Source organism: Manis javanica, chromosome 10, assembly GCF_040802235.1.
Source record: "Manis javanica isolate MJ-LG chromosome 10, MJ_LKY, whole genome shotgun sequence".
Lineage (NCBI taxonomy): Eukaryota > Metazoa > Chordata > Mammalia > Pholidota > Manidae > Manis > Manis javanica.
Window position 1 is genome coordinate 107,282,818 of NC_133165.1, and position 24,534 is coordinate 107,307,351.

General features: G+C 43.9%; 1 long non-coding RNA gene across 3 annotated transcripts in view; it reads right to left on the reverse strand.

Annotated features, from left to right (window-relative positions):
* LOC108392861 (uncharacterized) overlaps positions 1–24,534 on the reverse strand; it is a 107,107-nt gene that overhangs the window by 58,673 nt on the left and 23,900 nt on the right. For all 3 annotated transcript variants that reach the window (XR_012121572.1, XR_005058276.2, XR_012121571.1), the window contains exons 2-3: positions 7,403–7,552; positions 7,061–7,214 (exon numbers count right to left, since the gene is read on the reverse strand). This is a non-coding gene — a long non-coding RNA (uncharacterized lncRNA). The remainder of the gene's footprint in view (positions 1–7,060; positions 7,215–7,402; positions 7,553–24,534) is intronic.

Below are 24,534 nucleotides of genomic sequence, written 5' to 3' on the forward strand. Positions count from 1 at the left end.
AACAGTCAAGCAAATAAACACAAAATTGAAGTGGCCCTTAAGCGCCATTTGGGAGGCACACAAGTGTGTTTGATAGGCAGGTCTGACCTGGTCTTGGGACTCTTCCCCAAGGAAATGACTGTTGAGCCGAGATCTAAAAAATTAATACAAATACTTGATATAAAACAGAAGAAAGGACTTTCCCTGTAGAAAGAATATACAAAAGCCCTCTGATTGCAGGAATATAGCATATAGGAAAGAAATGAGAGAAATTCAGGACTGGGAAACAACAGTGGGTGAACGTTTGGAGGAAAAGGAATCAGACCACATAGGGTCCCTTAGCCTGTGTTAAATATTTGTGTCTTTATTTCAAGAGCAAATGGAAGACACCAAAGGGTTTTAAACAAGAAGGTGACACAATGGGGTTTGCATTTATGTATGTATGTCTGTGTGTACGTATAGTCTAATTGGAGACTTGCTCAGAGAAGAGCAACATTCAGTGTGGAGAATCCCATCGTGAGGCTATAGTCATCAGTCATGTGAGAGATGATCATACCCTGGACCAGGGTAGTGATGGGAAAACCTAGGAAAATGGATAGATGCAAAGATATTTAAAAGGTGAAATCAATAGGATTTGGCAGTAGATTGAACATGAGAAGAGAGGGAAAAGGAAATGACAAGAATAAGGTATGGCTTACATGGCTGGATAGATGGTGGTGGCCTGAGACAAGCAATGACAGGAGGGGTGCATGTGCGTTGACACACGCACAGATCGCAAGTCCAGTCTGGGAGATGTTAAGCTTGCCCATGTCTTTTCAGATACCCAGGAGAAGCTGTCAAGTCAACAGTCCATAGGAAGGTCTGGAGTTCAGCAAGAATAGCAAGGAAAGGAAGGTATCAAAACTGCAACGTGCCATATAAACCATTTTGTGACCAATAATGTTCACGTCTCCCAAGGAAAGAACCATTGTATGCTGATTATATCAGTGTTTCTATTTGCAAGTAACTGGCTTAATTCAGACTGACTACAATATCAAGGAAAGTTGTTCTCTCATGCATCTGGAAGCAGTGGGGTAGGGTGGACATGTATGTTGTTGATGCGAAGACTCACTAATGTCAGTGAGGGCTCAGATTCTTTCTATTCCTCCGTTTTGCCATTCTTGGTATTGTGTCCATCTTCAGAAGATGAAAGTCACCCTAAGTCTCACGATTACATCTAAACTTGACAAAGCCCAGAGGAAAAAAATGGACCAATGTGTTTCTCCCATCAAGTGTCATTAATTAGGATTGGCTCACAGGCCAATGCCTGGATCAATCACCAGCAAATGGATGGGATTATACCTTGATTGGCTCTGACTAATGATCTGTGGTCATATGGATGTTGCATAGTCAACCACCACATCTTTATGATGGAGTAGACTAGATAGATACAGATAAATAGACACATACATAGACTGATATGTAGACAGACATAATAATAAGCAATCATTGAGAGTTAGCTACGTCAGGTATTGCAGTACATTATTTCATGTATTGCCTCATTTAATCCAAAAACACAAGTTGCATTTTTTTACTCCCATTTTATTGATGCAGAAACTGAAACTCAGAGATGTTGAATAATTTGCTCATGGTTACACCAGTATTAAGTAGCTAAGATGTCATCACACATTTAATTCCAAAACTTAACAGCTAGGTAATATTACTACCATTCCCTGACCTCCACCAGCATTTTTAATATCAGCATTAAAAAAAACATGTCATTTTATAAACACACATTCATACACACAGAAAACATGTACATGTACAATGATCTTTTGGCAAAGGTTCTCATTTTGAATTCTCTAATTTTGCCATATTCGTTTACATGTCTACTTTGTAGTCACAGATTTGATTTTCAGCCTCTTTTTCCTCTTAACACCATGTTGTATATATTTTTATTGTCTCTATGGTCTTTATAATCACTTGTTAATAACTACATAATATTTTAGTGAGCGGCTAAACAGTGATTAAGTAAACAATTATTCTCCCACTGTTGGAGGTCATTTCCAATTTTATATAATATTGATAATGCTGCCTACATGAATTTCAGGCATGTCAGATATCTTTCCTCTTCTGTGGAGTTCTTTATCCAGACAGATTAGGAAAAGTACCAGGCCAACAAGTATAAAGCCTCTTATAGCTCTGGCTATGTCCTGCCAAATTGCCTGACAAAAATGTCTCACTAATTTGCACTGCCAACCACGGTCTCTAAGTATGCCATTAACATAATGTCCAGCCAGTATGGGATGTTTGGATGGCGACTATATTTTTATTATGTAACAGAGATAAAATGGAACCTCCGTATTTTCTTCTGATGACCAGTGAAGTTGAATGCTTTCCTGTACATTTAATTCCCATTCGTATGTCTTCCCATCTCGTATCCACACCTTTCACCTGTTCGATTTAGGAGTTTTAAATGGTGTGAACTGAGGGTATTCTGGGAGAAAGGATCCATTTAAGGGAGGGTCCGTGTGAAATGAAAAGTGTTTCTCTCGAAGTTTGGGCTTTTTAATGTCTGAGAATCTGTTCCAAGCACAAGGCAATGAAGCCATAGATGTGAGCGCCCTTAATGGGGCTGTGAGGAGATGTGATTGCCGAGATCTATTCGGCTCATTCAGGCTATAAATTCATTTCTTAGCCCAGTTCCACTATGTGCCGTAAATAACTAGAGCTGTGTAAACAATGTCACCCAGGCACATGAACCCACCGAAATTAGACTTAAAAAATAATAGTAACCTGGTGTAGCTACTTGATTCTTGCATATGTCATGCACCAAGATCACCCTTGGCCCCCCCAAAGCTGTACACACACGAGACACACACATACATATCCATACACACGCACACACATGCACACAACACACACACTATGGTTGCCTGAGGAATAAACGATCTCATAGGGGGTCATTCTAATGAAGTGCAAGGAAATGGAGACAGATGTTGACAGATAAATCATTGTTAGAAAAACATTAACATTTTTCCTTAAGCAATTCTTCAGCTCTAATGAGGACTTACTGGGAGGTACGTGAGAAAGTGGAAAGTAGAGTCACAGAAATAAGGGTTTGTCACCAGTTTTTCTATCAGCGCCCATCTTCTAGGTGAGGAAACATGGGGCTTTAATTGGGTAACTCCCTGGGAAGTGAAAATTAATAGACATACACAAGCCAGACCAAGAGAAAACCCAGTCAGGGATATGATGTAGTGACTTGAGTTTGCGATAGTGGGATGAGAGGCAGCCTCCCTCAATGCTTATTAGGTGATTCTTAATGGTTCAGGGAAGTAATTTTGTACAAATCATGGAGATGCATGCTATTGCCACTGGACCTTGCAAGGTGAGTTAAAGCAGCAATTTTAAATGATACATCTGTACACGAATCCCTCCTGTATGCCCGGCAATGAGGTTTTACCCCTGGAGCACCCCTGGCTGCAGCCCAGGGGGGTGGCGGGTCTTGGCCTAGGGTCAGCCTCACTCAGAGCCCGTGGTCTTGTCCTGCCCTGTGCTGATGATTCAGCGGTCACCATATTAGTGTCATGATTTGAGAGATAACCCCATGCATTTGCCTCATTAGCTTTTCACCCAGCAAACATTTGGGGGGTTGCAAAAGACTGAATGTTTGTGTCCCCACAAAGTTCCTACATTGAAATCCTAACCTCCAGTGTGAGAGCATTAGGAGCTGGGGCCTCAGGAGATAATTATTTCATGAAGGTAGATTCCCCAAAAATGTTATCAGTGCTCTTGTAAGAGGAACCCCAAAGAGCTCCCTCACCCTTCCCCCACATGAGGACACAGAGAGAAGATAGCCATCTCTGAACTAGAAAGCTGGTCTCACCAGACATCGAAACTGCCAGCACCTTGATCTTGGACTTTCAGCCTCCAGAAGTATGAAAATTCAGCATCTGTCGGTTACACTGCACCCAGTATTCTGGTACAGCAGCCTAAATGGACTAAGACAAGGGCCTGCCTTGTGCAGGACAGTGTGCTTGTGAATAATACACAATCCTTATCCTCAATTTGCATTGGGTCTGGTGCAGGAGAGAGACTTTTTTAAATTAAAATATGGTATGAAACACACCATGGTGGGCATAGGCAGAGGTGCTGTGGGGATACACAGGAGAGAGCTTGACCTGCCCTTAAGGGACTGAGGCTCCAAGAATTCTCCTGAGTCACCAGAACTCATACAGCTAAAAAGCAGCAGAGCTGGGTCAGCATCTGCCAAAATCCTACAGGCATCAATTTTCCCATCTGTAAAATGGGAATAATGCTAACTACCCCCATCAGCTTATAAGGGGCAAGTAAGGGAAAACATGTTCTATGATAGCCATGGCATGGGGATGTTCTATGAAATTCAAAGAATTCAGTAAGTGCTATTTATGGTCACTGTTGCTATTATTACCCCGCTATGCCATGCCAGCCACAGGATTTGGGAGGGAACAAGGAAAACAAGAATAATAGAGATCAAAATATGGGTGTAATTTGATTAGCTTATCTGATTCAGCTTCTAAGTTCATTCATTCTAATCAATTAAAATCCATCAAAGGCCTACAATGTCCATGGCACTATGATAGGCTCTGAGAATAAGCAATGAAAAAAGCAGTCAAGATATCAATTACACATTCTTTACTCAATAATCTTCACACATGCCATAAAAAAAGAATTTGGGGCACACGAGGGCTTATAGAAGGGAAGCTGACGTGCTTTGGAAGGGCAGGGAAGGCTTCCCTGAGGAGGTGTAGTCAAGTCAAGAGCCAAAGGTTGAGTAGGAGTTCCAAGCAGAGGGAAGAGCATGTGAGGGAGGCCCTGAGCCAGGAAGGAGAGTGGCTGTAAAAGCCAAGGCAAGTGGAGTCAAGAAGCAAGGTCAGAGTACAGGGAGCTAAGATCCTCTATACACAGGGAGGGATCTAGGCAACAAGGTGCCAGCAAGGTACTCAACACAAAGGAATGCCATCGAATGACTTAACTTTTAAAAGCTCGTTGTGGCTAGCTGCGTTGGAACTGGATGGAAAAGAGGCAAGACTGGATGTGGAGAGACCAATGAGGAGGACATTACTCTGGTCCAGGAAAGAAAGGATGGAGCATAGCCTGGGGAGTTGACAATGGAGTTGAAGCACCTCAAGGATGTGTGCCAGAGAAATACAAGGTCCTCCTGATAATAAACCTTTCCATTTAAACAAGGAATCCATTTCATCATCTAGCTGTGCATGAATACATCTTCCCTATCCAACTGTGCATTCCCACCCCCCCTTGCCCCAAGGCCAGTGCCCCTTGCCCATAAAGAAGTCCTCCATAAATAGTGTTCCTTCACCCTGACCTCTAGATGGGATGCGCCATCGGTGAGCCTCCCTTAGTTCTCAGATGGTTGTGCACTGAGAAGCACACCAAAGAAAAGTGCTTGGATCCAACCCAGACTGTTTGTCCTCCTTGTAAATGGAGGTCCTTCTTGTCATCTAATTCTGAGTGATTCTGAGATGAAGGCAACTTAACTTGTGTCATGCCATCCACACCAGATTTACCTGGAGGAAATTGAAGTGCTGTGTCCATGGGGCCTAAGCCTTGGCAGAGGAGAGACAGTGCTTCGTGCTCTCCTGCTTGCAGACAGTCACTTCTAACCAGTTCTACTCCAGTCAAGACATCCTCATAGCTCTCCCAGAGAAATGCCTCCCCCTGCTTCTTCAACTTCCATATTTCAAGGGCCTTCAGTGCTCTCTGAGCAGGACAGAGGAGAGAGATGAAGGCCGCCTCTTTGTGTGGATTTCTGGGGCCATACAGAGGGCACTGACGGCATGGGTTTTGCCTGTACAATCCCGCTAGCCATGGGGGAAGCCAACAACCTCATTTCAGAGCTAGGGACCCTGAAGCCTACCCAGGCAGGTGAGCTGGTGGCACTTGTCACAGAGCAGGCTTCCTAGAAGCTGGGCCTTAGGTGGGGAGAAACCTGGAGGGGAGTGCGGAAGCAGGGCCAGGTAGGAAAGAAATTAAACCACAACGGCACTTCAGGAGAATAGACTCGGCCTGATTCCTTCGGGAGCTCTGGGTATTAACTGCAGCACAGAGGGTGTCCTGCCCAAATGCAAGAGAGCTGAGGCCTTAGTTCCACACAGCAGTCATGGGGCATGGGCTGCCCCCTGGGGTGGGTGGGGAGCTTAAGCTCCCAGGCATCTCTGGGCAAGTGGTAACATCAGCCAAGGACAATCATTCATACAAGAATGCAGATGGGAGCTGTTAGCTGCCAACACCTGCTGTAGCTATGGAAGGCCGGGGGTAGCAGAGAGCCCACCATGGGACTTGCACGGAGCATCAGAAGCCTCTGCTACAGAGTCTGTGACCCTTCCTAAAGATTCATGCATTATGGGGATGGTGGTTAGGAATGATGCTCAAAGGGTACCACGTATGAACAGCCACTCTCATGTGATGTGATGTTGGGTAAGTGACTTCCACTCTCTGAATCCCCATGACCTCTTTTGCTAAATGAGTTATTGGTCACTGGGGACTGTAAAATCCTTACAGGTTCTGTGTTTCTGACATGGATCCTACGCTCTTGTTAAATTCGAGTTTGTTAGAGAGTTTCCCTAACCACAGGTTACAACCTGGAAACATTTTGGTCTCTGCCACCTTGGAACCCAGAAGTGTGTGTTTGGTTGAAAATTCAGAAATGGACTGTGGGGAGGAAAGTGGGGTGATGGCCACAGGCCATAGACTGTGACGTCCTCCAGGACAGCGGCTACAGTCCCTCATTTTTGTATCTCCAGGGCCCAGCCAGCAACTGGCATTTAAAGTCTGTACAAAGAATAAGAGAGAAAAAAGAAAAAGGTAGAGAAAAAGGAGGGGGCCAGGGCAATCAGGCGAGTATCTGGAAAGTGCTATAGTAGTTATTTTGATCCCCCAAATGTCCTAACTTTAGGTAGCAATAGGATGTTTCTAAACATGAACCTGAAAAAATGGACAGGGAGAGAAGAAACGTCCAGAGAGGGAGGAAGAAAAGCAAGTATGACTAATACCCCAGAACCCATTCAAGGTCAAGGGGACAGGGGCAGTAGTGTCTCACCTGCCAAGAAGTCAAGCAGACAAGGATGGGCAAGTTCCTGCCGATTGGTCAACAAGGAAATGACTGGCAACTTTCTTCAGCAAGAGCGGCCCTTGATTCAGCGACCTTTTATTCATTGCCGTGGTGGTGATCACCAAGGCAGGGCTGGCAGGAGCTGCAGGAGGATGAGAATAGGAGACCATGGCAATGCTGGAGAGAAGGGACCCACGGATCATTCATGCACCCCCACGTGGGTAATGGAATCTTGCTCAAACTGCCCCCGCAGCACACCCCCTCCCAAGTAAGGAATTGCAGCTAATGCGCAAACATTCCATATGTCCTGATTAGCTACAACCTCATTACCATGCTCTGCCTTGCAGTGTAGCCCTTCGGTTAATGAAATCTGGTGCTGGAGCAAATGAGTCCACGTAGGAGAGGAGGCTCTGATGGTGGCAGCTGGGCTTTCACTTGTGATTCCTACTTCCTCCATCCTCATCCTAGAAAGAGAAAGCGCTAGGAGAAAAGGGAGAAAGGAGACAGAATTTGAAACAGCCTCTAAACCCAAACAACAAAAACAGCAATTGCTATATTTCAAAGCCAGTGCAAATGAGACTAAGCGGCCACGGAAGCCAAATGGAAATCATAATTCTTCCAGTCCCTTGCTGCTCTGACACGTGTAATAGTTTTGGCAGAGAGTCAAGGAAAACGGGGGCCAAGCCGCGGTATGTTTCAAAGAATCTAAAGGCTGCTCGCTCTGGGGAAGCCAGATTTCTGCCCAGCTTGGAGGGGGGACATCCGGACTGGACTGAATGGTCGCAGTTCTCCATTGGAGAAGGGTCCCGGGCCTTTGACAGACTGGAAGCCTGCAAGAAGAGGCAGGCATGTTTGTTGGCAACAGCAGGCATGCATGTCCAGGGTCGAGTTTGGGTGGGAGAACCTGCACACCACCCGGGACCAGAGAGAGGGGAGCAGCCTCCTTCCAGGAAGGGAAGGCTGGGGAGCACTGGGAGAGGCTGCCGGGAAATGCTCCTGCCTGGATTCGTTGCAAGAGAGACGGAGAAGAGGAGGAGGGGAATTGAAGGCAGCTTTCCCTGCTCTGTTCAGGCGCTCTGCTGGGCTTTCTCATTTAACCCTCGGGACAGCTGTCAGCCTGCATGCTTCCCAGAGGACAGTGAGGGCCGGAGAGCCTCAGGGCTAGCCCAGCCTCATAAACATGGGAAAGAGTGAAAGTCAAGGTTTAGTTAGACCCAGGTCTTCCTGACTGCAAAGCTCATGTCTTCTCCCCTACCCCAGGGCCAACAAACTTTTTCTGTAAGCTCCAATAGCAAATATTTTTAGTTTTACAGGCCAGGTGGTCCCTGCTGTATCTACTCAACTCTGTTATCATAGGGGAAAGCAGTTATAAACCTATAGACAATATGGAAACAAACAGGTATGGCTGTGTTCCAATAAAACTTTATTTATAAAAGCAGGCAGTGGGCCAAATTTGGCCTGTTGGCCATACTTTGCCACCATTGTTCTACACTAATACAAAAAAGAAAACAAAGGCATATTGCAGAGACTTATGGGGGAAAAAGTAATCTTAAGACTACAACAAATGCAACCAGAACGATAAATTGTTCACATACCAGAAGGCAATACGGCATATGGGTTTGAGCACAGATTTTATGTAACTCAGTCCTGTGTATGAGTCTGTCTTTGCTCCGAAACTGGTTAGATCCCCTGGGGCAGATTATTTAACTTTTTTCAGTCTCTGTTTTCCCTTTTGTATTAAATGGGCATACTATTCAAGCCTATCTCAGTAGTTTGATAAGAATGAAAGAGATAATACTTGCAATATGCTTAGCATGTCCCCAACGCATAATAAACATTCAGTAAATATTAGCTGCGATTATTTAGCAGATACTTCATCATCAGCGGCCACGCAAAGTGGCTCTCATCACCCACACACGGTGAATGAGGACACAGAGTTTCTGCAGGATTCAGGAGGTGCCAGGGTCACACAGCCGGAAAGGGGAGCAGGCAACATCTGAGTCTCAAGCTTATTCTCATTCTGCCCCAGTGTGGGAGGAAACACCCTAAAACAAGGGTTCCTGGAAAAGAGAAAGACAGACGGCCAGCACCCTGTCCCTGCAGAGGCCCAAAGGATCACCGCCAGAGCTTCCGCCTGGACCAGGGACCCGACCTGATATAAGAGCTCGCCAGAGGCCACACTCTCAATTTCGAGAGCCTTAAAAACACTGTCTGGGTGTGAAAGGCCGCCGCCTCTGATAGCTCTGCGTAGCTGTGGAAGCCTGCGGGTGCAGGGCCAACGGGCGGGCTCTCTTCCCAGCGCGGGAAAGGAATGATGGCAATCTGTCCTTCCAGGGCATGCGAGCAGCAAAGCTGCCTGTGTTCCAGTGTCCCAGGAGCTCAGTCACCAAGTGTTCATGTTCACTGGGCGGGAAGCTCCAACAGAAAAAACAGAGGGGTCTTAATTCAGAAAATTTTAATGGAATTTGAAAAAAATCACTGCTTTGCTTGATTCCTGGCAAAATGACTCTTTCTGCATGTCTTTGGGGTTATACCTTAGTTTCCTGTGGCTTCTGTAACATATGACCACAAACTGAGTGGCTTTAAAAACAGGAATTTATTCTCTTACAGTTCTAGAGGCTAAACGTCTACACTGCAGGTGTGACCAGGACCCTCCTCTGTCTGGGCTCTAGGAGGGAATCCATGCCTTGCCTGTCCTAGCTTCTGGTGGCTGCCCTGGCATTCTTGGCTTTGTGGTCCCATCCCCACAGTCTCTGCCTCCATCTTCACATTGTCTTCGCCTCTCTGTGTCTCTCTCTTATAAGGACACGTGTCATTGGCCTCCCAGATAATCCAGGATCATCTCCTCATCTCAAGAGCCTTCGTTTAAGTACATCCGCAAAGACGTTTTTTCCAAATAAAGTCACCTTCACAGGTACCAGGGATTAGGACACGGACATATCTCGGTGGGGGCGGACGCTCTTCAGGCCACTACAGGGTGTCTCGTTGTTGGATTCAGAATCAAAGCATTGTTTCCTGATGCCAGAGAATCCCTGTGTCAGAGTGTGACAAGACATCAGAGAGCATCAAATGCATCCCTCTTTTCTGCTCCTTCATTTTTTCTATAAGAAGTTAAATAATTTTCCCTAAGCTGCTCTACTTACAGCAGGAGAGCTGAGTCTAGAACCTGGCCCTCCCTGTCCAGCTCCCTCTGTTGTTGTTTTTCCATCACTCCCCCCAGGGAAATAAACACACCTCCAGGTCTCTACCTCCCATGTTTCTGCTTGGTCTGATTAGGTCAACCCCACCGAGCTCAATGTAATTATGCTTTCATAAAATGCACCATGCTGTCACGCTGGGGGAATGTCATTTTTGCCCTAGAATTCAGGTTGCAATAGATATAAACTCGGTTTCAAACACAGCTTTCGGAGCACAGAATCCCAGTAATGATACTGATTCTTCTTCCTCTGTCCTCTGTGCTTAGATGACAATTTATGGGCATCCACGTGCCCACAGGACAAGGTTGGCTTGAATCTCAACATGGTGACTGAAGGCGCAAGAGCAAAGCCTCCATTCCATTGTTCCCCTATGAGGGCTCACAATCAGATACAGACAGCAGAAAATAAACAAGCGAGAACTGAGGCTTTGGGAAGGAGCTTGCTGTCAAGCCCCTGGAGTTTTACAGAGAATTGATGGTGTGCGTTTTATGTTACAAATACTGTGTGAACACGGTTTTATGGAAAAATGAATGATCGATCAATAAGTATCTATTAGTGCCTATCATGCATTGCAGACCATGTAAGTAGAGCTCATAGTTTATTACTTAGTACAAGCATTTCTTTATCTACCTTTGATGGGTATTTAGCCTGGCAATGGCTAAAATCACATCGTAATATAAGAAATTCCATCAGATGATGGGGTGGGGAACACTGGGCATTAGTATGTGCATCGCTCTTGGGGCCGAAGAGCAGGACCCTGTCTGTGTAGAAGTGGGGGTATGTCCCCCCAAAGCTCATGGCCAGAGGGTAACCAAGGGGAGCAGGCCCAGTGGGGTGCCCTGCTCTAAGAACACGGTGAAGCCTTGAAGTCTGACTCTTAAAATCGCTACACTTTTCCCATGTAGTTGAGGTAAATGGGTTTTGCTGACTGAGGTCACCCAGAAATTCCCACTGCCTGTCAGCAGCAAGATATTTAATGAAGCGACACACTTAATGGAGGATATGTGTGTGCCATGGTGTGTTCTCTTAATTAAAATTTTAATATGTTTGTGGTGAGATGGCTTGATCATCTGAGAAAAAGGGAATTAAATGCATTCAAAGTGCTTAATATAATAGCAGGCATGTGGGAAATGCCCAGTAGATGGCAGCCATTGTTATCAAGAGGACCTTGTGCCAGGACCACTGTGTGGTGCACGCGACCTGGGAAAAGTCCCTGAAGGTGGGACAGAGGGAGATGTGAGGGGTGTGGTGTGTCTGCCTCCCTCTGTCTCAGTTCAACATCTTGAGAGTAAAGGGACCTTGACTCTTTACCTCCCCTCTGGTTCTCCAGCTCTGCGTCCTCTGCCTGGCAAAGAGCAGGCTCAGGACCAGTAACTGCTGCAGCTGAAATGGCCATGACCCCCCACAGCCCACAGTGAGAGCTTTTGAGGGCACATGAGATCTGGTTCTGACCAGTCGTGTCATGCTGGGAAAGACATGGCTCTTGCCTAGGCTCAAGGGCTTTCATCTGAGAAATAGGAGGTCTTAGCCCCCTGATCTCTGTAATCCATTCTGACCTACCTAAATGTCAATGATTCCATGACTCTTTGTTCAAAGCTGTAAGTCTTAGTTAAATTGTTTTGGGATTGGAGTCATCCTGCTCGACTTCTGAGGCTATCTAAGATGAATGTGATCCTTTACCCTAAAGTGCTTTCCAATCTAATGAAGGAAATACACAACATGGACAAGTATTAATACATAATAAAGAGTTAAATGATAACACATTCCTTTATGGCTGAAGATAATGCTAAAGGAGACATTGTTTTTCACAAAATAAATGGTCTAGATCAGGAGTCAGCAAACAACTACAACTACCCAGGAGCCAAATGCAACCCCTCACCTGATTTTCTACAGACAATTTATTGGAACACAGCCACCCCATTTGTTTAAGTATTATGTATGTCTACGTTCCTTCCACAATGGCAAGACTGAGTAATTGAAACAGAAACCAGTTGGTTCACAAAGCCTAAAATATTTAGTATCTGTCTCTTTGCAAAGTTTACTGGCCCCTGGTCTGTATGAAAAGGGATATATTGTAAAAGAAGGCTGCATCACAGTGAGCTGCAGTGGTCTAGTAAAGCTGGGTGGAAGAAAAGGTTTTTGGAGAGAGCCCTAAGAATTGGGCAGGTAAGAGAGAGGCAGAGAGAAAGGAAAAATCCACAGTTGTGGAATTCTAGAATGGAATGCAACTTAGAAGCCCCTGTGCAGCGGGTCCTCAGAATGGAATCCTCTGTGGATCACGCCTGACAGATACCTAATCAAACAATCTCTGTGGGAATTTGCAGCGAGGGCAAACCCGCGGTCCATATGGCAAGAGCAGCCACAGTGCACCACCCTGGGGCTGGCAGGAAGTTGCCGTGGTTAGTGACAGCTTCCTTCTCAAAGACTGAAATCTGCTTCCCGGAAACTTCTGCTTAGTTGAACCCTCAGATATTTGAAAAGATAAATTAGCTGCTTCAGAGTCGTCGCTGTACCAGACTAAATTTCTCATAGCACAGTTCCCATCTATGGTTCTCAGGCTCTTGACTGTCACTCCTGCCTCCTCTGAAATTACCTGTTTGTAAATGCCCACGTCCAGGAAAGCACCACAAGCCGATCTCCCTGCTCCAGGGATTTGGGTTTTCCGTGGATCTTTGGCTCCTTTGTTTTTCCCCAGACACTTCCCTCAAGGGCAACGTGTTTTGAAAAAGCCCTAGCTTTAGCATCACACAGATCTGCATATAAATCCCGGCTCTCCTTTACACATTTCTGCAAGCCTCGGTTCCCTCGTCTTTTCATTACAGGCTGCAGGATTCCTATGAGGACTAGAGGTGATAGCTGTAAAGAGCCCAGGATATACAAAACACTCAACAAATAGTAGTTATCCATATTATTCTAGGTAGCCAGCTCTACTAATGAAGTCTGATGTCACAGGGCAATCAGTCCTTAAGACAAGCTTTGCTCCTTGCCCAAAGTCCCTGTGTCTGTTCCCATAAAACATGTACACTTTCTTTTTCTGGAAAAAGCAGGATCCTGATTTGCCCCAACAGAGGTCAGAGGCCAATTACAAGCCACCCTTAGGTTGCAGGGCTCTCTCTGTGCTCCTTCTCTTTGGGTTGGGGCGAGCAGCTCCAGCTGCCTGCGCACTTCCATGGTCCTGGCATCTCCGCTCTGACCTGCTCCTGCCTTCTGGCTCCTGGGGGCAGAACAATGTAAACCTCATTCGGCTCTGCCACAGGGCAGGACCGCCAACCACACAATGCCCCACATCAGGACAGCGTGGGGCCTCTGAGATGCTGGGGACCAACCTCATCCTGATTTTGATGTCTTTCTGTCCTCGGCATTCTCAAAGAACGAACTTCTCCTTTCCTCACAAGGCTGTTTTTCCAAACAGGCAGCACAGAGATAAAAACGGATTCTAACTACAAGCCCAGTAGCTGGACTGGGGTAAAAAGCCAAGGATGAATGTGAATTTATTCCAGAAATGCCTACGAAGCACTGAGTGTGGCCAGCAGATCAGACCCCGAAAAGATGTGCACGCCCTTATCCCTGGAACCTGTGAATGTATTACCTTCCACAGCAAACGGACTTTGCAGAAGCGACTTATTAAATTAAGGACTGTAAGATGGAGAGGTGGTTTGGGATGATCTGGGGGCACCGATGTAATCACAAGGGTCCTTAACAGCGGAGGAGGGAGGCAGAAGGGTGGTCAGAAGGATGTGATGAGAAAAGGACTTCATCATTGCTGGGTGTAAAGAAGGAAGAAGGGACCCTGAGCCAGGGAATGTGGACAGCCTCAAGAGCCCGCAGAGGCAAGGAAATAGATCACTGCTCAAGTCACCAGAAGGGAGCACAGCACTGCCCACACCGTGATTTTATCCCAGTGACACCTGTGTCAGACTTCTCAACTACAGAACTTCAAGATGATATACATTTGTGTTGTTCAAGCCACTAAATTTGTGGTGATTTGTTATGGCAGCAATAGAAAACTACTACCCTCCAGAAAAACAGACAGGAAGATCAGAAGACAAAAAGAGAGGGTTTGTCAGAAAAATTCATGCAGACTAGAGATTCGAAGCTGGAAGGTGGCTATTTTAAGAACTGTTGGAAGGTTAAAGGAGATCAGAACTGAAAAAAGAAGTCCTGGTCCTCTTCCCCTGCATTCTAACCCACGTCTTCTATTTCCAGCTCCCACCACCACCCCCACGCCCACCCATAATAATATCCAACAGCCACTAGGGTGATATTTTTAAAACAGAGGTCAAATCACATCATTCTTCAGTTTAAAACTTTCTCCTACTCCACAGTCTTCATGGTCAAGTCCAAAACTGCTTGCAAGACATAATCTACACACAGCCACCTCTCCAAGTCGGTGCCCTGCCACTTCCTCCAAGTTCCAAAACACACTGACCTTTCCAAACACACGGACCCACTAACGCTCCATTTTACAACCATGACACATTGAGGGCGCTCATGCCCCCACACGCTTCACCTGCTGCCCCATCCCCTGGGTCTGCTCAGGGCCAGCTGACAATCCCTGCAGCAGTCCTCAAGGCCTAGCTCCAGCATGTGCCTCCCCTGGGATGCCTTCTCTGATCAGCCGCAGTCTCAGTCTTGTATTTCTTCATGAGCCATGATAACCTGGGTGTGCCTCCATGATTCAGAACTGTGCTTTTCAGGGCAGAGCCCAGCTGGCTCCCAGTTCTTAGCGTATCTCAACTCCCCTCCTTGGGTCTTGGCTCTGACTTAGACTAAGGTTTCCTCTGAGACCAAGGCTAGGAAGACAGAACTGGCCTGTGGCTACCAGATATACAGCAGAGGGACCCAGGAAAAAACAGGGTCTAGACCATGCAACAGATATGATGATGGACGATGTGTGCTTTATCTAACACTGTCCCTTAGCCACAGGGGACTACTGAGCACTTGAAAGGTAACTAGTATGACTGAGCAACCAGACTTTTCATTTTATTTAATTTTAATTTATATTTAAGTAGTCACATGTGGTTATTGGCTACTGGATTGAAAAGTACAGATAGTAGAAAGGCAAGGGAAATAGCAATATAAGCAAGATATCAAACCCAAAGCTATGAGAGCTTAGCCATTCTGAAACCACAAGACATTTACATGGGAATTGAACAACTGAGTAAATAGATAGCAGAAGAGGAAACCAGGTTTCTCACATCACAGTGGAAAGTCATGGAAAACCAAGGGGAGAAGGCTGGGGTGATCCATGTGTTCATGGATCAGTATTCAACACATAAGTCTGAACTCATATTGAGCTTAATATAGATACAAATCATTAGGTACAGAAATATTTACAGATACATGTAGATTCACCTATTCCTATAGACACATGTATTTCCTTCTCTCAGCTGAGAAGGCCCAGGAGCAGGAACATCCCAGTAGCAACAAGCACACTTAACACCCAGATGTTGGTCTTTAATACCATTCTACTAAAAAGAGGAACCAGGGATTTTTAGAGAAATGACTGATTCTAGTATTGGATCAGGAAATATACAAATAAACAAGATAAGCCTGGAGCTTCCTTGTAGTATCAGAAGGTAAGGAACTGGGGGAAAAAACACACCATGATAGAGCAAGCCTGTGGGACACAGGAACCAAATGCAAGAAGACCCCCCCAATGCCAAGGGAGGAACAATTTGAGCAAAATAAAATTGACTGATTAATTCATTAGAATTGGATTATATTACTCAGAGTATAAAAAAAATATTCAGGAGTCCATACTGACATAAATAAATGATTGAATAAATAAGTAAATGAGGGGGAATAGACAAATCTGCACAGAAACATTTTAAATAATTAATATAGATCCTACACCCTCCAGGGGATGGAGCACAATTCCCATTCCTTCTGTGTGACTGTGCATAATGACTTTTTGCCAAAAAGTACAGAATGGAAAGGTAGGAAAGCAAGTACCTGTAAAGCTGGAAAACCTGACAAAAATGGCCTCAGCTAGATAACCAAGGTAAATATCAGCAGTGACAAGTCACATACTCTAAATATGATGTGAAAAGAGATAAAATGGTACTTTAGGAGGCGGAGCCAAGATGGCAGCATGAGCAGAGCAGTGGAAATCTCCTCCCAAAAACACATAGAGCTATGAAAATATAACAAAGAAAAATCTTCCTAAAATAGAGCCCACAGGACACAGGACAACATCCAGACCACATCTACACCTGCAAGAACCCAGCGCCCTGCAAAGGGGGACCGGTGGGCGGGTGCCTGAGACCGGCACCTGAGGACAGAGGAAATTGCGCGTTTTTCCCCTTTTTTTTTCTCTTTTTGGCGAGTGCTTTTTGGAAGCCTTAAAGGGACAGGGACCCTGGTGCTAGGGAGGCAGGGTGGCGGGACTGGTGAGCAGATGCCTGGGACCGGCGCCTGAAGACAAAGAACATCGCGCGTTTTTCCCTGCGGGACCAGTGGGCGGGTGCTTTTTGGAAGCCTTGAAGGGACAGGGGCCCTGGTGCTAGGGAGGCAGGGCAGCAGGACCAGTGAGCGGGTGAGGACAAAAAAAAAATCAAGTGTTTTTTCCTTTTTTTTTTTTTTTTTTTTCTGTTCCCTCTCTAATTGTTGCTGTTGTTGTTTTGGTTTGGAGAGTGCTTTTTGGAAGTCTTAAAGGGGCAGGACAGGTCAAGAGGCAGGGAATCTGGGGATCTCTGGGCACTCTAACCCCCTGGGCAGCAGGGAGCACAGAGGCCCCTTACAGAGATAAACAGCCTCCGGGCCGCTCCCCCTCCAACGGGGCTCCACCATTTTGGAGGAGCAGCCCCAGCCAGGCCACGCCCACAGCAACAGCGGAGATAAACCCCAAAGCAACTGGGCAGGAAGCAGAAGCCCTGTCTGCACACAGCTGCCCAGCACAAGCCACTAGAGGTCGCTATTCTCCCAGGTGAGGAAGGCCACAAACCAACAAGGGAAGCTCTTCCCGCGGTAACTTGTACCAGCAGCTCTGCACACTATCTCTATCACCATGAAAAGACAAAACTACAGGCAGACAAAGATCACAGAGACAACACCTGAGGAGACAGACCTAACCAGTCCTCCTGAAAAAGAATTCAAAATAAAAATCATGAACATGCTGACAGAGATGCAGAGAAAAATGCAAGAGCAGTGGGATGAAGTCCGGAAGGAGATCACAGAGGTCAGGAAGGAGATCACAGAAGTAAAACAATCCCTGGAAGGATTTATAAGCAGAATGGATAAGATGCAAGAGGCCATTGAAGGAATAGAAGCCAGAGAACAGGAAACGTATAGAAGCTGACATAGAGAGAGATAAAAGGATCTCCAGGAATGAAACAACACTAAGAGAACTATGTGACCAAGCCAAAAGGAATATATTCGTATTATAGGGATACCGGAAGAAGAAGAAAGAGGAAAAGGGATAGAAAGTCTCTTTGAAGAAATAATTGCTGAAAACTTCGCCAAACTGGGGGAGGAAATAATCAAACAGACCATGGAATTACACAGAACCCCCAACAGAAAGGATCCAAGGAGAACAACACCAAGACACATAGTAATTAAAATGGCAAGGATCAAGGACAAGGAAAGAGTTTTAAAGGCAGCTAGAGAGAAAAAGGTCACCTATAAAGGAAAACCCATCAGGCTAACATCAGACTTCTCGACAGAAACCCTACAGGCCAGAAGAGAATGGCATGATATACTTAATGCAATGAAACAGAAGGGCCTTGAACCAAGGATACTGTATCCAGCACGACTATCATTTAAATATGATGGCGGGATTAAACAATTCCCAGACAAGCAAAAGCTGAGGGAATTTGCTTCCCACAAACCACCTCTACAGGGCATCCTACAGGGACTGCTCTAGATGGGAGCACCCCTAAAAAGAGCACAGAACAAAACACACAACATATGAAGAATGGAGGAGGAGGAATAAGAAGGGAGAGAAGAAAAGAATCTCCAGACAGTGTATATAACAGCTCAAGAAGCGAGCTAAGTTAGGCAGTAAGATACTAAAGAAGCTAACCTTGAACCTTTGGTAACCACGAATCTAAAGCCTGCAATGGCAATAAGTACATATCTCTCAATAGTCACCCTAAATGTAAATGGACTTAATGCACCAATCAAAAGACACAGAGTAATAGAATGGATAAAAAACCAAGACCCATCTATATGCTGCTTACAAGAAACTCACCTTAAACCCAAAGATAAGCATAGACTAAAAGTCAAGGGATGGAAAAACATATTTCAGGCAAACAACAGTGAGAAGAAAGCAGGGGTTGCAGTACTAATATCAGACAAAATAGACTTCAAAACAAAGAAAGTAACAAGAGATAAAGAAGGACACTACATAATGATAAAGGGCTCAGTCCAACAAGAGGATATAACCATTCTAAATATATATGCACCCAATACAGGAGCACCAGCATATGTGAAGCAAATACTAACAGAACTAAAAGGGAAATAGACTGCAATGCATTCATTTTAGGAGACTTCAACACACCACTCACCCCGAAGGATAGATCCACCGGGCAGAAAATAAGTAAGGACACAGAGGCACTGAACAACACCCTAGAACAGATGGACCTAATAGACATCTATAGATCTCTACATCCAAAAGCAACAGGATATACATTCTTCTCAAGTGTACATGGAACATTCTCCAGAATAGACCACATACTAGCTCACAAAAAGAGCCTCAGTAAACTCCAAAATATTGAAATTCTACCAACCAATTTTTCAGACCACAAAGGTATAAAAGTAGAAATAAATTCTACAAAGAAAACAAAAAGGCTCACAAACACATGGAGGCTTAACAACATGCTACTAAATAATCAATGGATCAATGAACAAATCAAAATAGAGATCAAGGAATATATAGAAACAAATGACAACAACACTAAGCCCCAACTTCTGTGGGACGCAGCGAAAGCAGTCTTAAGAGGAAAGTATATAGCAATCCAGGCACACTTGAAGAAGGAAGAACAATCCCAAATGAATAGTCTAACATCACAATTATCAAAACTGGAAAAAGAAGAACAAATGAGGCCTAAAGTCAGCAGAAGGAGGGACATAATAAAGATCAGAGAAGAAATAAACAAAATTGAGAAGAATAAAACAATAGCAAAAATCAACGAAACCAAGAGCTGGTTCTTTGAGAAAATAAACAAAATAGATAAGCCTCTAGCCAAACTTAATAAGAGAAAAAGAGAATCAACACAAATCAACAGAATCAGAAATGAGAAAGGAAAAATCATGACAGACTCCACAGAAATACAAAGAATTATTAAAGACTACTATGAAAACCTATATGACAACAAGCCGGAAAATCTAGAAGAAATGGACAACTTCCTAGAAAAATACAACCTCCCAAGAGTGACCAAGGAAGAAACACAAAAGTTAAACAAACCAATTACGAGCAAAGAAATTGAAACGGTAATCAAAAAACTACCCAAGAACAAAACCCTGGGGCCGGACGGATTTACCTCAGAATTTTATCAGACACACAGAGAAGACATGATACCCATTCTCCTTAAAGTGTTCCACAAAATAGAAGAAGAGGGAATACTCCCAAACTCATTCTATGAAGCCAACATCACCCTAATACCAAAACCAGGCAAAGACCCCACCAAAAAAGAAAATTACAGACCAATATCCCTGATGAATGTAGATGCAAAAATACTCAATAAAATATTAGCAAACAGAATTCAACAGTATATCAAAAGGATCATACACCATGACCAAGTAGGGTTCATCCCAGGGATGCAAGGATGGTACAACATTCGAAAATCCATCAACATCATCCACCACATCAACAAAAAGAAAGACAAAAACCACATGATCATCTCCATGGATGCTGAAAAAGCATTTGACAAAATTCAACATCCATTCATGATAAAAACTCTCAGCAAAATGGGAAAAGAGGGCAAGTACCTCAACACAATAAAGGCCATATATGATAAACCCACAGCCAGCATTATACTGAACAGCGAGAAGCTGAAAGCATTTCCTCTGAGATCGGGAACCAGACAGGGATGCCCACTCTCCCCACTGTTATTTAACATAGTACTGGAGGTCCTAGCCACAGCAATCAGACAAAACAAAGAAATACAAGGAATCCAGATTGGTAAAGAAGTTGTTAAACTGTCACTATTTGCAGATGATATGATACTGTACATAAAAAACCCTAAAACTCCACTCCAAAACTACTAGAACTGATATCGGAATACAGCAAAGTTGCAGGATACAAAATTAACACACAGAAATCTGTAGCTTTCCTATACACTAACAATGAATCAATAGAAAGAGAAATCAGGAAAATAATTCCATTCACCATTGCATCAAAAAGAATAAAATACCTAGGAATAAACCTAACCAAAGAAGTGAAAGACTTATACTCTGAAAACTACAAGTCACTCTTAAGAGAAATTAAAGGGGACACTAATAAATGGAAACTCATTCCATGCTCATGGCTAGGAAGAATTAATATCATCAAAATGGCCATCCTGCCCAAAGCAATATACAGATTTGATGCAATCCCTCTCAAATTACCAGCAACATTCTTCAATGAATTGGAACAAATAATTCAAAAATTCATATGGAAACACCAAAGACCCCCGAATAGCCAAAGCAATCCTGAAAAAGAAGAATAAAGTAGGGGGGATCTCACTCCCCAACTTCAAACTCTACTACAAAGCCATAGTAATCAAGACAATTTGGTACTGGCACAAGAACAGAGCCACAGACCAGTGGAACAGATCAGAGACTCCAGAAATTAACCCAAACATATATGGTCAATTAATATTTGATAAAGGAGCCATGGACATACAATGGCAAAATGACAGTCTCTTCAACAGATGGTGCTGGCAAAACTGGACAGCTACATGTAGGAGAATGAAACTGGACCATTGTCTAACCCCATATACAAAGGTAAACTCAAAATGGATCAAAGACCTGAATGTAAGTCATGAAACCATTAAACTCTTGGAAAAAAACATAGGCAAAAACCTCTTAGACATAAACATGAGTGACCTCTTCTTGAACATATCTCCCCAGGCAAGGAAAACAACAGCAAAAATGAGCCAGTGGGACTACATTAAGCTGAAAAGCTTCTGTACAGCGAAAGACACCATCAATAGAACAAAAAGGAACCCTACAGTATGGGAGAATATATTTGAAAATGACACATCCGATAAAGGCTTGATGTCCAGAATATATAAAGAGCTCACATGCCTCAACAAACAAAAAAACAAATAACCCAATTAAAAAATGGGCAGAGGAACTGAACAGACAGTTCTCTAAAAAAGAAATACAGATGGCCAAGAGACACATGAAAAGATGCTCCACATCGCTAATTATCAGAGAAATGCAAATTAAAACTACAATGAGGTATCACTTCACACCAATAAGGATAGCTGCCATCCAAAAAACAAACAACAACAAATGTTGGTGAGGCTGTGGAGAAAGGGGAACCCTCCTACACTGCTGGTGGGAATGTAAATTAGTTGAACCATTGTGGAAAGCAGTATGGAGGTTCATCACAATGCTCAAAACAGACCTACCATTTGACCCAGGAATTTCACTCCTAGGAATTTACCCTAAGAACGCAGCAATCAAGTTTGAGAAAGACAGATGCACCCCTATGTTTATTGCAGCACTATTTACAATAGCCAAGAATTGGAAGCAACCTAAATGTCCATCGGTAGATGAATGGATAATTAAAATGTGGTACATATACACAATGGAATACTACTCAGCCATAAGAAGTGGAAAAATCCAACCATTTGCAGCAACATGGATGGAGCTGGAGAGTATTATGCTCAGTGAAATAAGCCAAGCGGAGAAAGAGAAATACCAAATGATTTCACTCATCTGAGGAGTATAGGAACAAAGGAAAAACTGAAGGAACAAAACAGCAGCGGAATTACAGAACCCAAAAATGGACTAACAGGTACCAAAGGGAAAGGAACTGGGGAGGATGGGTGGGCAGGGAGGGATAAGGGGGAGAGAAGAAGAAGGGGGGTATTAAGATTAGCATGCATGGGGGGCAGGCAGAAAGGGGAGGGTGGGCTGCACAACACAGAGAGGACAAGTAGTGACTCTACAACATTTTGCTAAGCTGATGGACAGTAATCGTAATGTGGTTGTTAGGGGGGACCTGATATAGGGGAGAGCATAGTAAACATAGTATTCTTCATGTAGGTATAGATTAAAAATTAAAAAAAAAAGAAAGAAAGAAAGAAAGAAAGAAAGAAAAGGGTGATTACTCCTTGATAGGATAAAACCATTGGTAAACCCAAGATCAACGCATGCTTTAAATATCCTTAATGTTGATCACTTAAAGAGTGTCAGATGATCAGCTATGGAGGTACTCTTTTCTGATAATATTCCTTTCTCTTAATAAAAAAAAAAAAAATAGTAGTTACTGTGTGCTGACCTCCAATGAGTTCTGCACAGTGGTATAGAGGGCATGTCAAAGTGTGGGCAAAGGGTCTGTTTGTTTCTATGCAGGAGATCAAGGCCTAGCTTGGATACCCAGAAAATGAACTAAGATACGATATGAGGAGGAGCTTCTGGCATCAGCACTCTCTGGAGGACTCGTGCCGGGGGATGATCATCAAAAAGCCTCCACAGGGATCCGGGCGATGCTGCGGTCGTGGCTGCGTCCACCCCACCGTTTCCTGGACTTGCCATAGGAATGAGGAGGGAGATGTCTAGGCTGGCATGTGCATACAGTGAGACAACGAATTTGACCGGATCTGTACTGTTGGAACTCAACCAGGAGTTGGGAGGGGTGCAAGTTGTAGCACCCCAAAATCTCATGACTATAGACTATCTATGGTTAAAAGAACATATGGGATGTGAACAGATCCCAGAAATGGGCTGCTTTAATTTGTCTGATTTCTCTCAGACGGTTCAAGTACAGTTGGACAATATCCATCATATCACAGACATATTTTCACAAATGCCTAGGGTGCCTAAATGGTTTTCTTGGCTTCACTGGAGATGGATGGTAATTATAGATTTGCTTTGTTTATGTCACCGTATTCCTATTATGTTAATATGTGTGTGCAAATTAGTTAGTAGTTTAAAACCTATACATACTTAAGGTACTCTACAAGAAGATATGTCAAAGAAATAATCAATCCTCCCATGTTTCCTTCCATATGCTACATCTGTAGCTTTTCTTCTTCCTTCCTAATTACAACCCTTAAATAGAATTCGTGCCTCATATCGAATTTACCGAGTATCATAATTCCTCCAGGTGGTAAAGATACCTCGAGACAAGTGCTGGGCATAGAAGCCACAGGGCATAAATCTGCAAAGAAGTAAAAAGCTAACCTTTGCAAACAATATGGCTTCTCTCTCACTTACCAACTTTACATTTCCCTGTATGGCCCCGGAAGATGACTGGTTAGCCAGAGACGGGTAAGATTCCTCAAGGGAAGAACAACCTAAGACAGGCACAGTCGCATGGGGGCCATCAGGTGAGAATTTGGGGATCAACAGAGGTGAGGCTCAGAACCTCACCCCCCACTGCTTTGAGAGAAATCTTCTGCATCCGTGGATGTCTTGCTGCCCTTGTCTAGCCTGGATTAATACTTAGTCTACAGGCACACACCTGATCATCTGATCATCTACATTTGCCCTCTTACAGCACTAAACTATGTTTTCTACCTTTATCTTGCATCTACCTACCACTTCAGCATTTTATTAAAAATAAAAATAATAATAATAATAAAGGGAGAAATGTGGGATCAACATATAAACCAAGTACAAAAATCAAACGAATATTCATATTTGACCTGATTGTTTATAGGTCATAATGCATGATCAAAACCGAAAGTTTCTGTGATGACTGCCCTTGTACTGTTCACCATGTAAGAATTTATTCACTATGTAAGAATTTGTTCACCATGTAAGAACTTGTTCGTTATGCTTCAGAAGATTGGAGACTGACGAGAATTAGACTTGAGATGGATTAATGATTGTACATTGAGCATTGACCCCCCTATACTGAATTTTATTGTTGTTAACAACCATTTGATCAATAAATATGAGAGATGCCCTCTCAAAAAAAAAAAATGGTACTTTACCTCTGGGTCTTCCTCCCCAAAACCCATAACTCCAGTCTAATTATGAGAAAAACATCTGAGAGGTCCCAACCAGAGGGAGATTCTATAAAACACTTGATCAACACTCCTCAAAAGTGTCAAGGTCATCAAAAACCAGGCAAAATCTGAGAAACTGTAATAGCCAAGAGGGATT